The sequence below is a fragment of the Odocoileus virginianus genome, chromosome 1, assembly GCF_023699985.2.
Source record: "Odocoileus virginianus isolate 20LAN1187 ecotype Illinois chromosome 1, Ovbor_1.2, whole genome shotgun sequence".
Taxonomy (NCBI): Eukaryota; Metazoa; Chordata; class Mammalia; order Artiodactyla; family Cervidae; genus Odocoileus; species Odocoileus virginianus.
This window is the reverse complement of record NC_069674.1, coordinates 6,226,663-6,244,369: the sequence shown is the minus strand read 5'-3', so window position 1 is coordinate 6,244,369 and position 17,707 is coordinate 6,226,663. Positions and strand designations below refer to the sequence as shown.

General features: G+C 43.2%; 1 long non-coding RNA gene across 1 annotated transcript; it reads left to right on the top strand.

The window, feature by feature from the left end:
* The first annotated feature begins 233 nt into the window (after positions 1–233).
* Positions 234–10,073, top strand: LOC110142586 (uncharacterized). The gene is made up of 3 exons (XR_011483751.1): positions 234–1,197; positions 3,056–3,336; positions 9,023–10,073. It is a non-coding gene; the product is annotated as an uncharacterized lncRNA (long non-coding RNA).
* Positions 10,074–17,707: the final 7,634 nt, after the last annotated feature.

Genomic DNA, 17,707 nt, shown 5'->3' with positions numbered 1-17,707 from the left:
AACCGGGCAAGTACGGATCGCATCTATTGGTTCTGGTAGATACCTTCTCGGGGTGGGTAGAAGCCTTCCCCACTAAGGGAGAGACTGGTTGCTAAAAAGATCTTAGAGGAGATAGTGCCTAGATACGGGCTGCCAATGACTATGGGCTCTGATAACGGACCTGCTTTTGTGAGCCAGATTGTACAAGGGCTGGCCCAAGCTCTAGGGACAAAATGTCCCCAGAGCTCAGGACAGGTTGAAAGAATGAATCGGACCCTAAAAGAAACTTTGACAAAGTTGGCAATAGAGACTGGCAGGGACTGGGTGACCCTCCTTCCCTTCGCACTCTTTCGAGCGCGTAACACCCCTTATAAGCTGAATCTTACCCCTTTTGAGATTCTGTATGGAAGACCCCCTCCTGTGTGTCCTATATTCGAGGGAAAATGCCTACCACCCCCTACCTTGGGACAATTCCAGCAAATACTGATGACATTAAGTAAAGTACATAGCCATGTTTAGAAATTAATTCGAGAGATACACGAGGGAACAAGTAAGGGGACCATCCCCTCACATAATATTGGCCTGGGTGATTAGGTTTGGGTAAAACGACACCAATCTAAAGCATTAGAACCTAGATGAAAAGGCCCTTATGTTGTTCTCCTTACCACTCCTACTGCTGTTAAGGTCAACGGGATCGGGCCCTGGGTTCACTGCAATCACGTGCGGCAAGCCACCCTGGAAGAACAGGAGAAGGCGCAAACAGAATGGGAAGCAAGACCTCACCCGTCAAATCCTTTGAAACTGAAACTCGTACGACGGGAGCCCTCTTAACTCTCCTGCTGATAACAGTTTTCATCGGCCCGGGAGCAACCAGCCACAACCCCCATCAGCCGGCTAACCTGACTTGGGTGATCTACAATCCTGAGACTGGAGAAGTGCTTAACTCGAGCTCCAACGTGGCCCCCAAAGGGACATGGTGGCCAGTACTGACCTTTGATTTGTGCGTGCTGGCGGCTGACGGTAGTGGGTTTGGTCCCCACCAACTGACCCAGTTCTTTGCCCACGGCTCTTTCAGTCTGTTCACCCGTAACTGTGAGCAAAAAGGCCCACAGTACTACGAACAGGTGCCTGTCTATGTCTGCCCGGGGGGAAGAAAGGATCAGAACCAAATTGAAAAATGTGGGAGAGTTGACTCTTTTACAAAAATCTCTGCAGAAGGTAAGAGAGGGACGAGCCCGGCGGGAGAGCGCGAGGAGCCCACGGGGCTGGGCTGAGTCTGGTTCCGGCGCCCCCCTGGTTGACCACTGTGACCTCCACTCTCCGGGTCCACTCATACTATTAACATTGGTACTGCCCTCTGGCCCATGCCTTTTACACCGTCTGGTCTCATTTACTAGGGAGCGCCTAAACACCATCCAGATTACGGTATTGAGACAGCAATATCAGTCAACTTCACAGGGGGAAGAGAAAGATTCCTCTACAAAAGTGCAAAGACAGGGGGGATATGTGAGGCTGTCACGGCTAACGCCATGACAGGCAGCCTAGATTAGGAGTAGCCCTGGTTTCCCGGGGTAACATAATTTTCAGGCCTCCTGGAGCTAGCCAATCAACATATACCTAGCAAGAAAAAGGGAACCTGTCAGGGGAAAGCTGAAAGCCCCACGTTGGGCCAACAAAAATTGCCTTGCAACTGTGTAACCAATCTGCTTGCACCAACTACCTGCTGTGTAACCAATCCGCTTGCGCCAACTACCTGCTGCTTTTTTTGACCTAATAAATACCCGAGAGAACTGGGGCTCGGGACCTTTCGTCCTCAGACCCTTGGTGAGGGCAGGAGACCCTGGCTCGAGTCAGGAATAAATTCCCCTATTGCAAGTTGCATTGTTTCGAGGAGTCTTCCTTCCCGACCGGGGACTCGGACTACGGGCAAAACAAGGGCCAAGTCTGCGAGGGAGAGAGAGAGAAAGAGAGAGTGAATGACAAGACGGGGGTGTTTGCATGGTCTGGCAGTGTCTGGCAATGCTTTATTTTTTACCATAGTTTTATACCCTAAATTAGTACATTTCTAAGGGGTAGATAGTTTAACATTACATCAGCTTGTCCTTCACAAAACCAGGGTGTTTTCTGTATACTTCTTTGTTTATGAGGGTCTTGTACATTATCTTCTGGCCTTGGGGCCTATTAACATTTTATGCAGGTCAGGTGAATGTAAACCTATTTTCTGTTTCTATGGTGACCTTAACTGAAAGGTAGCAGTCTCATAGGGAAATAGTACAGAGTAGAATTATATCCTTGTTAATACAAAAATTAATCCTTCTGCAAAAGTTGTCAGTTGCATTTATCTTAGAAGTTTACCCCATACTGACTCTGCGACTTTGGTGAGGCAGTTTCTGCCTAGCACTCTTGGCTGACAATTAACAACCATCTCATTGTTACCACACCAAGGCTAAGTCCTTGTTTCTCTAGATCTTTAACTATATTAACAATGGTTTCTATAACACAACCTTAGCACATTAAAAGCAAAAACACAGCAAGCAAAACACAGCAAGCAAATCTCAACCCAGTAACCACCTATAGAATAATTTTTCTTATGTTTTCTAATAGGACTCCTTTACCCCTTAAAAAGGCTGTCTATTAGGGCTTTTATATAATCAGGTTCTTTATGCTATTTTATGATTAGGATATTATAAGCAATCATGCATATTAGTACCAAGGGCATAAATCCATTTGGCCAACTAACTACCAGCAAAGGAGTTTAACACACTCCTTTCACCCTGGATAATCTCATAAAATACCACCACCTGGGAAAGTTGTTGATTAAATTCTAAATTGATTCTTATTTGGGGAGAGATCGGGGAAGGCCTTCTGACTGTGTCACAAAAATCAGGGAGTAGTCCATTGAGGCAGGCATCAGAAAGACAGATATCATCTTTAAGGTGAGCGCCAGGGGCAGCTTTTTGAAATCCCTGAACACCTGATCCGCCTTGCCCGCCAGGTTTTCTCCCTCATGGCCTTGTCATGGGTAGGGTCTAGCCTGTTGGCTCTCGGCATCTCTCCCTTTTTTTACTTTTTTAAGACAGCCAGATGAATCTCAGTCGCAAGCTTCTGAATGCTGTGCCGGAGAGTTCTGACAAGACCGTAAAGCAAGCATGGCAATAAAAACCCTTTCGGGAGAGGCTGAAGATCCCTGCAGAGAAGCTATTCCCTGTGCTTGATGACAGAGTGACTTAACTTGCCCCCATGTGGGTATGGAGGCTTGTTGAGTTGCCCGCGCAGGACGTCCTGGTGGTTTCCATTTGTTCTTCTGGGATCTCCGTTGCCGGTTGTTTCAGAGTCTGCTGGACCTTCTAGGCCAAGGTAAGGGCAGAGGCGTGCTCCTCCTCCTTTATGGTTGAGGCTGCGAGGGAACCGGAGGTCTGGGGGACTGCGCCATGGCGAATCAGTCTGTCTGGGATCTCAATTGGCAAGTCAGCACCCTGTGGGAAAATATAAGCATACCCTCGCCCACTGGTTAGCAAGGGATCAGGTCCCTTCCATAGTCCGGAAAGGAGGTCTTTCCACTTTACTAAAGGTTTCATGTCTTTTTGTTCTGGGTTCCAGGGACGGAACATAGCTGTTAAGCCGGCTTGATCAGCATTAAGGTTACTGAGCACAAAGAGGGCATGCTGCAAAATGTGGAGTGGAGAACTATTTGAACTGCCCTTCCTGTAACTTAGAGATTTGTGTTTTGAGTGTCTGATGTGCCCTTTCTACAATTGCTTGTCCCTGGGGATTGTAAGGAATTCCTATAGAGTGGGATATACCGAATTGGGCACAGAAATTTTTAAAGGACTTAGATGTATAAGCTGGAGCATTGTCTGTCTTAATTGATTTTGGCATTTCTAAGTAGGAAAAACAGGCAAAAAGATGTTGAACTACATCTTTATAGGCTTCTCCCGTTCTGGCAGTAGCCACAATGACATGGGAGAAGGTATCTACAGTAACATGCACAACGGATAGTTTTCCAAAAGAAGGAACATGTGTTACATCCATCTGCCAAAGCACCTTAGGTAGTAAGCCATGGGGATTTACCCCAAAAGGCAAAGTGGGAACTGAAGTAGGGCAAAGTTGACATGTCCTAACGATCTCGCGTGCATATTCCCTAGGAACATGGAATTGATATCGAAGGGCAGTTGCATTTTGATGATGCATAGCATGTGAGGCTTTAGCATCCTCAAAACCACTGGCCACTATGGTTCGGGTTAGCAAATCTGCCTCTTGGTTAAACGTATGGAGTGGTCCAGGTAAATTAGAATGAGCTCTTATATGTCCAACATAGAATTGCTTTGACCTTTTCCAAATTTGTTGTTGAAGGGTAGATAACAATATAAAAATTGTGGCTTTATTTTCCAGTAAAACAGCCGTTTCAATTTGAGGAAACAACCTAACTACATACTGCGAGTCAGAAAATACATTAAAAGCCTGGTCTGAAAACTCTTTGAATGCCTCTATCACGGCTGTTAATTCTGCTTTCTGGGCTGATGTGTCCCCAGTATTTAAGCTTGAAAAGATTTAGAAGTGTAAGCAGGGGCGTTGTCAGTTTTAAGACATTAAGATAGCACAAGTCTAACAGTGAGGGGTTATTTTTGGTAGAAGCAGAATGAGCTTTTATATGTACCATAATCTTAAATAACACTTATTTACTTTACTAAAGTATCAAAAGACTTTAAAAACAAATATAAATCACTTAAAGGCAAAGAAATCCATAATTTGTTATTGAAAGATTCATTCTAAGAAAACTTCTTTCTCTTACCATAGAGAGTAGACTAAATTCCAGTCTGTTACCAATTTACTGGATAACAAACAAACAAAATTTTTCAGTTAATCTTAGAAAAGTCTTTTTTATAAATCTTGAAGAACTACCAGCACTTTTTTTTAAAGGCATGAGAGTGAAACCATACAAGGCATGTTTAAAATCTAATTAAATTATAATTGACAAAGTAACCTGGTCATTGCTGTGACTTGTAACACTTTAACGTGATAACTAAAATTATAACTGGCAACATTTTACCAGGACATATCAGATTTTTATGAATTTCTCATAATTTTTAGGATATCTATATAAGTAACATCAACCATACAATATAACCTGAGAAGATTTATCCCTCCTCCAACAATAATCCCCATGCAATTTAACATGTCAAATGAACTCAGGTAGTTTAATAGCTCCTTGGGATGTCTCAGGGGCCCTCTGAAGCATCCCAAAATCAGCCAGAAGTCAAGCTATTTAGGCAGTTTTGTCAATAAATATCAAAAGGGTTTATAGTACTCTGTCAGGTAGAATCATATAGATCACTGTGAAATAATATACTTACTTAGCCAGAGTAAAAAAGATTTTAAAGGTAAACATAGAACAGATCACTTCAGAGGTAAAGAAACTTAAAATCCATTATCAAAGGCAGTTCAACGTCTCAAGAAAACTTGTATTTATGCACAAAACTCTTCCTTTGGAGTGCACTTTCCATCAAACCTTCTTAACATTTTCTGTACCCATTACTTTGTTCTCCCATTCTGAAACAGCCACCTGTAAGTCAGACCTACTTCCTTTTCCCTTCATAAAATGTAACTTCATTCTTCATACCTTCTTTACTGAACACACACATCCTATTTTCCTTAAGCAACCAAGAATTGACTTTTATATTAGCATTCTATAGATTGGTGAGCATAAATGTCAGTGCTAATTTTTAAAACACTTGTTTTCTTAAAACATTTTAGGATGGCATCAAACATTATTCATTTATAGTCCAAAATCTCTAGTTTCTCTGTAAGAGGAAATTAGTGTTCAGTAATGAATGTTTTAGAGTCTTATTATTATTTTTAAATGATCTAGCTATTCAATAAATCAGTCCCTTAATTTAGCACAACCCTAGAAATTCAGGTTACCAAAATCTAAAGGGACTGTTTTAGAGAGACATTTCTAAGGTATGATGATTTTTAATAGCTTATCTAAAAACTCCTATCTCATTTACATTTTTTTTAAAGTTTCTTACTTGAGGTACTTTCCTTGTTGACAAACTTGTAACAGATATTACAGTATAACAATATTTAACTTATAATAAACTTAGGCATAATGAAAATATTTTACTTGATGTTAACTACTCTGACATGTTTATATTAGATAGGTCAACAAACAAACATTAATATCAGGTATTTAATACTGAATATTTTCCAGCTTACCTGAACCTGGAATTTATTGTTTAATCTAGAATTATTTGATTTGTAAACACTTACCTTTTTCTTTTTAGCCAATTAAATAGAGCTCATTTACCAATTAACCTAAAAAATATTACCCAGAGACAAAGACATACCAAGACATATTTAGACAGATACAGTGCGAGATCTAGCTTCATATTCTAAGTTTGGTGATGAATTAGATATTACAATATAAAATTTACTAGCTTATAAAAAAGCTGAAATAAATAAAAATTTGTAAAGCCTTTTCCCCTTTTTCCCTCAGTCTCAGGAGTTAGAGATGGTCTAGATAAGTGTTCCTGAGAGCCCTGGTCTCAAGGCACAGGGAAAGAAAATCAAGTTCTAACAAAGAGCAAAATGGCCATCAAAATCACAACACAGAACACAGAGTTAAAACACACACATACAAACCTGGCAGTCCTCATCAGACACTCCCTTAAATACAAGAATACAGTCTCTCAGAAAACCTTCTAGAGAGACACAGAACTTCAGATGTCTTCAAAGATTTTAAGAGGAGGAAAAGAAGGAGGAGGCGGGAAAGGGGGGCAAAAGGGGTGGCCTCACAGACGTCTCCTGCCACCTGCAGACACCCAGGCGTTACGGGACTTTCCCCTGGGCTTCCAGAGAAGGGAGGACTGGAACCAGGCCATGCCGGAATTCGAGTTCTCTGCCAAGAGGAGGTGATCAGTCTCCAATCCTCAGCTCAAACTGAGGCCCTTCGACCAAATTCCTGCATCCAGGACTGGGGCATTAGAAAAACAGGAAGGGCTAAGGAGAGGAAAGAGAGAGGGAAGGGGAGAGAGGTCAATAAAGTCTCTTGTTCCTTACTGGTCAGGGCACTCTGGCCAGTTGTCTGCATCAGGAGGAGACCAGGGACAAAAGGGTCCCAGTTGTGGCCGCTGGGTCTGGTCCATTGGCAGGCAAGCTGGCCTCTGAGTACCCCGAGTGGTCAGGATGTCAGTCTCAGTGGAGAAGAGTCCCCACCAGTTGCAGGAAGGGGGACCCCTTCTAGGGCCCGTAACTGAGCTCTTATAAATGAATTGTCGGAGGAGACACATGTGCTGACAAAGCAAGAGATCTCATTGGAAAGGGCACCCAGGTGGAGGGCAGGAGGGAAAAGGAACTCAGGAGAACTGCTCTCTTCTGGAAAACAAGGACATTGCTCTTGGACAAAGGTAGAAAAGGACTGAACACTGGTCTTTTTAACTTTAATTCTTCTGTGGTTAAGGAGTTGCATTATGATTCCAATAAAAAGCTGTCTTTCTTTTGACTCACTGTTACCCATTTTTGTTACTAATTAGAAGAAGAAAAAAAGAGAGAAAAGGAAGAGGCTTAATTTAGAGAAGAAGGAAACTGAAACGTACCCGCTTTTCTTACCCTACCTTTCTTATGCAGGGGGGCCTGTAGCACCCTAGTGGGGTTTTAAAGAAGAAACCTAAAGCCTACCCACTTTCCTCACCCTACTATCTTATGCAGGGGGCCTGCAGCGTCCTACTGGGGTCCTAGCCGTCCCGAAGACTGAACAATGGGGGGATTACCTTCGGGTCCCTGTTCAGGCGCCACTTGCCAGGGTCCAGCCTCGGCAATATCCAGGGGGTACCCTCAGGATGAACGGCGTCGGCGAGAGAGAGAAAAGACACGTGAGACTAGCCTTAATAGGGCCAAGTCTGCGAGGGAGAGAAAGAGAAAGAGAGAGAGAGAGAGTGAATGACCAGATGGGGGTGTTTACAGGGTCTGGCAGAGTCTGGCAATGCTTTATTTTTTACCATAGTTTTATACCCTAAATTACTACATTTCTAAGGGGAAGATAGTTTAACATTACGTCAGCTTGTCCTTCACAAAACCAGGGTGTTTTCTGCATACTTCTTTATTTATGAGGGTCTTGTACATTCTCTTTTGGCCTTGGGGCCTATTAACATTTTATGCAGGTCAGGTGAATGTAAACCTATTTTCTGTTTCTATGGTGACCTTAACTGAAAGGTAGCAGTCTCATAGGGAAATAGTACAGAGTAGAATTATATCCTTGTTAATACAAAAATTAATCCTTCTGCAAAAGTTGTCCGTTGCATTTATCTAAGAAGTTTACCCCATACTGACTCTGCGACTTTGGTGAGGCAGCTTCTGCCTAGCACTCCTGGCTGACAATTAACAACCATCTCATTGTTACCACACTAAGGCTAAGTCCTTGTTTCTCTAGATCTTTAACTATATTAACAATAGTTTCTATAACACAACCTTAGCACATTAGAAGCAAAAACACAGCAAGCAAAACAGAGCAAGCAAATCTCAACCCAATAACTACCTATAGAATAATTTTTCTTATGTTTTCTAATAGGACTCCTTTACCCCTTAAAAAGGCTCTCTGTCTATTAGGGCTTTTATATAATCAGGTTCTTTATGTTATTTTATGATTAGGATATTATAAGCAATCATGCATATTAGTACCAAGGGCATAAATGCATTTGGCTAACTAACTACCAGCAAAGGAGTTTAACACACTCCTTTCACCCTGGATAATCTCATAAAATACCACCACCTGGGAAAGTTATTGATTAAAGTTCTAAATTGATTCTTATTTGGGAAGAGATCAGGGAAGGCCTTCTGCCTGTGTCACAAAAATCAGGGAGTAGTCCATTGAGGCAGGCATCAGAAAGACAGATATCATCTTTAAGGTGAGCGCCAGGGGCAGCTTTTTGAAATCCCTGAACATCTGATCCGCCTTGCCCGCCAGGTTTTCTCCCTCATGGCCTTGTCATGGGTAGGGTCTAGCCTGTTGGCTCCCGGCATCTCTCCCTTTTTTTACCTTTTTAAGACAGCCGGATGGATCTCAGTCGCAAGCTTCTGAATGCTGTGCCGGAGAGTTCTGACAAGACCGTAAAGCAAGCATGGCAATAAAAACCCTTTCGGGAGAGGCTGAAGATCCCTGCAGGGAAGCTAGTCCCTGTGCTTGATGACAGAGTGACTTAACTTGCCCCCATGTGGGTATGGAGGCTTGTTGAGTCGCCCGCGCGGGACGTCCTGGTGGTTTCCATTTGTTCTTCTGGGCTCTCCGTTGCCGGTTGTTTCAGAGTCTGCTGGACCTTCTAGGCCGAGGTAAGGGCAGAGGAGTGCTCCTCCTCCTTTATGGTTGAGGCTGCGAGGGAACCGGAGATCTGGGGGACTGCGACAAGGCGAATCAGTCTGCCTGGGATCTCAATTGGCAAGTCAGCACCCTGTGGGAAAATAAAAGCATACCCTCGCCCACTGGTTAGCAAGGGATCAGGTCCCTTCCATAGTCCGGAAAGGAGGTCTTTCCACTTTACTAAAGGTTTCATGTCTTTTTGTTCTGGGTTCCAGGGACGGAACATAGCTGTTAAGCCGGCTTGATCAGCATTAAGGTTACTGAGCACAAAGAGGGCATGCTGCAAAATGTGGAGTGGAGAACTATTTGAACTGCCCTTCCTGTAACTTAGAGATTTGTGTTTTGAGTGTCTGATGTGCCCTTTCTACAATTGCTTGTCCCTGGGGATTGTAAGGAATTCCTATAGAGTGGGATATACCGAATTGGGCACAGAAATTTTTAAAGGACTTAGATGTATAAGCTGGAGCATTGTCTGTCTTAATTGATTTTGGCATTTCTAAGTAGGAAAAACAGGCAAAAAGATGTTGAACTACATCTTTATAGGCTTCTCCCGTTCTGGCAGTAGCCACAATGACATGGGAGAAGGTAGAAAAGGACTGAACACTGGTCTTTTTAACTTTAATTCTTCTGTGGTTAAGGAGTTGCATTATGGTTCCAATAAAAAGCTGTCTTTCTTTTGACTCACTGTTACCCATTTTTGTTACTAATTAGAAGAAAAAAAGAGAAAAAAGGAAGAGGCTTAATTTAGAGAAGATGGAAACTGAAACGTACCTGCTTTTCTTACCCTACCTTTCTTATGCAGGGGGGCCTGTAGCACCCTAGTGGGGTTTTAAAGAAGAAACCTAAAGCCTACCCACTTTCCTCACCCTACTATCTTATGCAGGGGGCCTGCAGCGTCCTACTGGGGTCCTAGCCATCCCGAATACTGAACAATGGGGGGATTACCTTCAGGTCCCTGTTCAGGCGCCACTTGCCAGGGTCCAGCCTCGGCAGGATCCAGGGGGTACCCTCAGGATGAACGGCGTCGGCGAGAGAGAGAAAAGACACGTGAGACTAGCCTTAATAGGGCCAAGTCTGCGAGGGAGAGAAAGAGAAAGAGAGAGAGAGAGAGAGTGAATGACCAGATGGGGGTGTTTGCAGGGTCTGGCAGAGTCTGGCAATGCTTTATTTTTTACCATAGTTTTATACCCTAAGTTAGTACATTTCTAAGGGGAAGATAGTTTAACATTACATCAGCTTGTCCTTCACAAAACCAGGGTGTTTTCTGCATACTTCTTTGTTTATGAGGGTCTTGTACATTCTCTTCTGGCCTTGGGGCCTATTAACATTTTATGCAGGTCAGGTGAATGTAAACCTATTTTCTGTTTCTATGGTGACCTTAACTGAAAGGTAGCAGTCTCATAGGGAAATAGTACAGAGTAGAATTATATCCTTGTTAATACAAAAATTAATCCTTCTGCAAAAGTTGTCCGTTGCATTTATCTTAGAAGTTTACCCCATACTGACTCTGCAACTTTGGTGACGCAGCTTCTGCCTAGCACTCCTGGCTGACAATTAACAACCATCTCATTGTTACCACACTAAGGCTAAGTCCTTGTTTCTCTAGATCTTTAACTATATTAACAATGGTTTCTATAACACAACCTTAGCACATTAGAAGCAAAAACACAGCAAGCAAAACACAGCAAACAAATCTCAACCCAATAACCACCTATAGAATAATTTTTCTTATGTTTTCTAATAGGACTCCTTTACCCCTTAGAAAGGCTCTCTGTCTATTAGGGCTTTTATATAATCAGGTTCTTTATGCTATTTTATGATTAGGATATTATAAGCAATCATGCATATTAGTACCAAGGGCATAAATGCATTTGATTAACTAACTACCAGCAAAGGAGTTTAAATTAACACACTCCTTTCACCCTGGATAATCTCATAATATACCACCACCTGGGAAAGTTATTGATTAAAGTTCTAAATTGATTCTTATTTGGGAAGAGATCGGGGAAGGCCTTCTGCCTGTGGCACAAAAATCAGAGAGTAGTCCATTGAGGCAGGCATCAGAAAGACAGATATCATCTTTAAGGTGAGCGCCAGGGCAGCTTTTTGAAATCCCTGAACACCTGATCCGCCTTGCCTGTCAGGCTTTCTCCTCGTGACCTTGTCATGGGTGGGATCTCGTGAGCTGGCCTTTTCGAAACCCCTGAATACCTGATCCGCCTTGCCCACCAGGTCTTCTCCCTCATGGCCTTGTCATGGTTAGGGTCTCATGTGTTGGCTCCCGGCAATCGCCCTCTTCTCTTTTTGCCCTCAATCTCTCCCAGCATCAGGGTCTTTCCTAATGAATCAGCCCTTTGCATCAGGTGGCCAAAATATTGGAATAATGTGTATATATGACATTCAGTTAAATTCTCTTGTTTTAGAGCCTGATATACTACATGTGACTCAGCAAATTGACTACTTTTACCTTCCCTAGTAATTGTCAGCAGTTTAGCAGTGACAAGATTATATGCCACCATTTTCCAATAGCAAGCGGATTCTATTTCCAACAGTTGACCCACCAGTGAAACAACCATGCTGTTTCCCTTGTGCTGTTAAAGATTTAAAGTGATTTTCCCATTTTACAGGCAACTCAGATATCTCATTTTAGTTCCCTGACTCCTAAGATGTCAATGTTCACTCTTGCCATCTCCTGCTTGCCTGCATGCAATTCACCTTGATTCATGGACCTAACATTCCAGGTACCTATGCAATATTGTTCTTTACAGCATGAGACTTTGCCTTCACCACCAGACACATCCACATCTGAGTGCTGTTTTTGCTTTGGCCAAGCCTCTTCATTTATTCAACAACTATTTCTCTGCTCTTCCCCAGTAGCATCTTGAACACATTCCAGCCTGGCAACTTATCTCCTGGTGTCATATGTTTTTACCTTTTCATACCCTTCATGGGGCTCCCAAGGCAAGAATACTGGGGTGGTTTGCCATTCCCTTCTCAGTGGGTGATGTTTTGTCAGAACTGTCCACTATGACCTGTCCACCTTGGGTGGCTCTGCATGGTGTGGCTCATAGCTTCACTGAAACCTATGATTAGAGAAAGACTAGATAGCTCTTCAAGAAAGTTGGAGATATCAAGGGAACATTTCATGCAAAGATGGATACGATAAAGGAGAGAAATGGTAAGGACCAAACAGAAGCAGAAGAGATTAAGAAGAGGTGGCAAGAATACACAGAACTATACGAAAAACGTCTTAACGACCCAGATAACCACAGTGGTATGGTCACTTACCTACAGCCAGACATCTTGGAGTGTGAAGTCAAGTAAGCTTTAAGAAGCATTATGAGGAACAGAGTTAGTTGGAGGTGATGGGATTCCAGCTGAACTATTTCAAATCCTAAAAGATGATACTGAGAGGGTAACAGGCAGGAAGGCCAGGGGTCTCCAAATGGAAAAAAAGAGGCTGCAGGTGCCAGACATTTTTATCTCTCTTAAGCGGCAGGAAGAAACAAACCAGCGATATGTCTTTCCTTCTCTATACAAATTTAAAAGGAGGTTTCTCTTAAAGTGCTGTGTTGCCATGACACCTGGTCTCACCTGAAGCTAACTACTCTCAAACCTTGAGTTAACCAATACATTTCTTTTTCCTACGGAAATGTTGTCTTAAGCTATGTTAATGAACCCCAGACTCTATCTTCAAGTTGGTTCCGCCAAATGGCCTAATTTACTTACTCAGGTATTGTTCCCCTAATCTATGTAAATGAAACTATTTGTTGGTATTCTGCCCTTCTACAAGATTCAAGTCAATCGTTTTATGGCTAGGGATGAATTATCTGGTGCCATTCTAAATTGTATGACATTCTTTTCATTAACAGACTGCGAGTGACTATATAACACACAGCTAAAGACTAGGAGGGGGGTACTCTTTTGTCCCCTTCTGATGCCTATGTCAGAAGCTTTCTCTATCTCCTTTATACTTTAATAAAACTTGATTGCACAAAAGCTCTGAGCGATCCAGCCTCGGCTCTGGCCCCGGATTGAATTCGTCTCCTCCGGAGGCCAAGACTCCCGGCGTCTTATCATTCAGCAACAACCTTTCAATACTGTTAAAGTGTTGCAGTCAATATGTCAGTAAATTTGGAAAAATCAGCAATGGCCACAGGACTGGAAAAGTTTAGTTTTCATTTCAATCCCAAAGAAAGGCAGTGCCAAAGAATGCTCAAACCACCATGTAATTGTGCTCATTTCACATGCTAGCAAGGTAATGCTCAAAATCTTTCAAGCTGGGCTTCAACAGTACTGGAACTGAGAACTTCCAGATGTACAAGCTGGATATAGAAAAGACAGAGGAACCAGAGATCAAATTGCCAACACCCATTGGATCATAGAAAAAGCAAGGGAATTTCATAAAAACGTCTATTTCTGCTTCATCGACTATGCTAAAGCCTTTGACTGTGTGGATCTCAACAAACTGTAGAAAACTCTTTAAGAGATGGAAATTCCAGAACGCCTTGCATGCCTCCTGAGAAACCTGTATGCAGGTCAAGAAGCAATAGTTAGAACTGAACATGGAATAATCGACTGGTTAAAACTGGGATAGAAGTATGTCAAGGCTGTATACTGTCACTCTGCTTATTTAACTTACATGAAGAGTACATCATGTGAAATCCCAGGCTGAATGAAGCACAAGCTGGAATCAAGATTGCCAGGAGAAATATCAACAACCTCAGATATGCCAATGATACCACTCTAATGGCAAAAAGAAAAGAGGAACTAAAGAGCCTCTTGATGAGGATGAAAGAGGAGAGAGAAAAAGCTGGCTTAAAAACTCAACATTCAAAAATGAGGATCATGGCATCCGATCCCATCACTTCATGGCAAAAAGAAGGGGTAAAGTGGAACTGGTGACAGATTTTATTTTCTTGGACTCCAAAGTCACTTCGAATGGTGACAGCAGCCATGAAATTAAAAGACAATTGCTTCTTAGAAGAAAAGCTATGAGTAAACTAGACAGCATATTAAAAAGCAAAGACATCAGTCTGCTGACAAAGGCCTGCATAGTCAAAGCTATGGTTTTTTCAATAGTTATGTATGGATGTGAGAATTGAACCATAAAGAAGGCTGAGGACCAAAGAATTGATGCTTCCAGATTGTGGTGCTGAAGAACACTCTTGAGAGTCCCTTGGACTGCAAGGAGATCAAACCAGTCAATCCTCCCCCTGGTGGCTCAATCAGTAAAGAGTCTGCCTGCAATGCAGGAGACCCAGTTTCAGTCCCTGGGTTGGGAAGATCCCCTGGAGAAGGAAATGGCAACCCACTCCAGTATTCTTGCCTGGAGAATTCCATGGACAGAGGAGACTGGTGGGCTACAGTACCTGGGGTCACAAAGAGTCAGACACAACTGTGTGATTAACACTGGACAGCAAGGAGATCAAACCAGTCAGTCTTACAGGAAATCAATCTTGAATATTCATTAGAAAGACTGATGCTGAAGTTGAAGCTCCAATACATTGGCCACCTGATGCAAAGAGCCAACTCATTAGAAAAGACCCTGATGCTGGGAGAGATAGGGGGCAAGAGAAGGGAACAACAGAGGATAAGATGGTAGAATAGCATCACTGACTCAACAGACATGAGTTTGAGCAAATTCTGGGAGATCGTGAAGGACAGGGAAGCGTGGTGTGCTGCAGTCCATGGGGTCGCAAAGAGTCAGAGATGACTTAGCTGAACAACAGCAACAACAAAAATATTTGTCACAACTTTCCTTCCAAGGAGCAAGTGTCTTTTAATTTCATGGTTACAGTCACCGTCCACAGTGATTTTGGAGACCAAATAGTGCCAGGACTCCCGATGAAAACAGTAGACTTTTCAATTTGTGAACCAGTCTTCCCTAACGAGGGATGAAACCTGTGATGGTGGCCTCATTTGCCTGGAGAGCTAACCTGGTGACTTAGCTGGGGCGGCACCTGCCAAACAATTTCTTTCTGCTGGTTCTATGGAAACACCCCGGGTTTTCTCACATGATGTCTGATGTGTTGACTCCTCTGAAAATAAGCTATCAAGAGTGAGCAAGGGGAAGATTGTAAGCTGTGAACTCTGACCCACTAACCACAAACACCGAATCCTTCCTCACCTGTCATGCTGCCCCTCCTCAAGACCAGACATCCTGTTCCTACAACATCATCATCCCCAAAGCCATTGCTTCTGCCCCTTTAAGGGGGAGGGCAGCCCAGAACTGAGAGGACAGGATCTTTGCTCAAGTGTTATCTGTAGCTGTCACCAATCATTAACACCAAGAGGGGAGGAACTGCACCTCAGAAGTCAAGGTCACGTGCAGGAAGGACCAGTAGGCAGAGAGTGCGGTGAACTGGGGAAAAGTGGTGCAAAGGGAAAGTGTTAGTCTCTCAGCCATGTCCGACTCCTTGCGGCCCCATGGACTGTGGCTCATCAGAATGCTCTGTCCATGGAATTCTCCAGGCAAGGGTATGGAGTGGGTTGCCATTCCCTTCTCCAGGGGATCTTCCTGACCCAGGGATTGAACCTGTATCTCCTGCATTGACAGCAGCTTCTTTACTGTTGATCCACCAGGGAAGTCCCTGTTCTGTGCTACTCTGTAAGATTATTATCTTTCTATGGACATTTTGTGTACTCCTTCAAATAAAAATGTGACATGCACGCTCGTTCACCCTCCCTCCTTGCCCACACAAAAGTAAGTGGTAGCCTCACCATTCTTCATCCTCCAGGAGTGAGCCCTGCAGTGGTACCTGCTCCCGAGGCTGTTTCTACTCTGTGATGTGCCCACGTACTGGGGTCGGTGCTCCAGAAGGCCTGTATGATGAGCATGCCCTCCCACCAGCCTATTTCCCTACATCTGCCAGCACATGGCATCCTCCATGCCATGTGGCTTTCTCATTCCCACCAGCAGTGGGTATAAAACTACATCTTGTTGTTGAATAATCTGCTCTGCTCTAATAATTACTACTACTGGAGAAGGAAATGGTGACCCACTCCAGTAGTCTCGCCTGGAGAATCCCATGGACAGAGGAACCTGGCAGGCTACAGTCCATGCAGTCGCAAGAGTCAGACACGACTTAGCAACTAAACCACCAATAACTACTACATATGGGAATCTTATCACATGCCCTTGTGATTCTTCACTCATGTTCCCTTTGGAATGATTTCCTATTTCTGGCTGATTTTTAGGAGTTTTGTGTGTGTTTCTAGATAGTAGTCCCTCTCACTATTTTTAAAAACAGCTTTTTGAGATAGCATTCACATACTATACAATTCACCCACAAAGTGAATAATTCAATGGGTTTTAGTATATTCACAAATATGTGCAGCCCTCACCAGAGTCAATTTTGGAATATTTTCATCACTTCTAAAAGAAAACCTACACCCATTAGGTTGCACCACTTACACAACCTCTGCTCCCCAGCCTGAAGCAACTACTAATTTACTTTTGTCTCTATAGATATCCCTATTCTGAATACTTAATTTCGTTGTTGTTCAGTGGGCCAGTCATATCCAACTCTTTGCAACCCTATGGACTGCAGCACGCAAGGCCTCTCTGTCCCTCACTATCTCCTGAAGTTTGCCCAAGTTCATGTCCATTGCATCAGTGATGCCATCCAGCCATCTCATCTCTAACACCCTCTTTTCCTTCTGCTCCCAATCATTCCCAACATCAGGGAATTTTCCAATGAGTCAGCTGTTCACATCAGATGACCAAAATACTGGAGTTTCAACTTCAGCATCAGTCCTTCCAATGAGCATTCAGGGCTGATTTCCCTTAAGATTGACTGGTTTGAAAAAAAAAAAAAAGATTGACTGGTTTGATCTCCTTGCAGTCCAAGGGACTCTCAGGAGTCTTCTCCAGCACCATAGTTCGAAGGCATCAATTCTTTGGCACTCTGCCTTCTTTATGGTCCAGTTCACTCGGAAGAGCATAGCCTTGACATTACCTTTGTCGGCAGAGTGATGTATCTGCTTTTCAACACACTGTCTAGGTTTGTCTTCTGATTTCATGGCTGTAGTCACCATCCACAGTGATCTTAGAGCCCAAGAAGAGGAAATCGGACACTACTTCCATCTTGTCCCCCCTCTATTTGTCATAAAGTAATGGGGCCGGATGCCATGATCTTACTTTTTTTAATATTTAGCTTTAAGCAGGCTTTTTCACTCTCCTCCTTCACCCTCATCAAGAGGCTCCTTAGTTCCTCTTTGCTTTCTGCCATTAGAGTGGTATCATCCACATATCTGAGGTTGTTGATGTTTTTCCCACCTATCTTGATTCCAGCTTGTAACTCATCCAGCCTGGCATTTCTCATGATGTGCTCAGTGTATATGTTAAAAAAGACATGGTGACAACAGACAGCC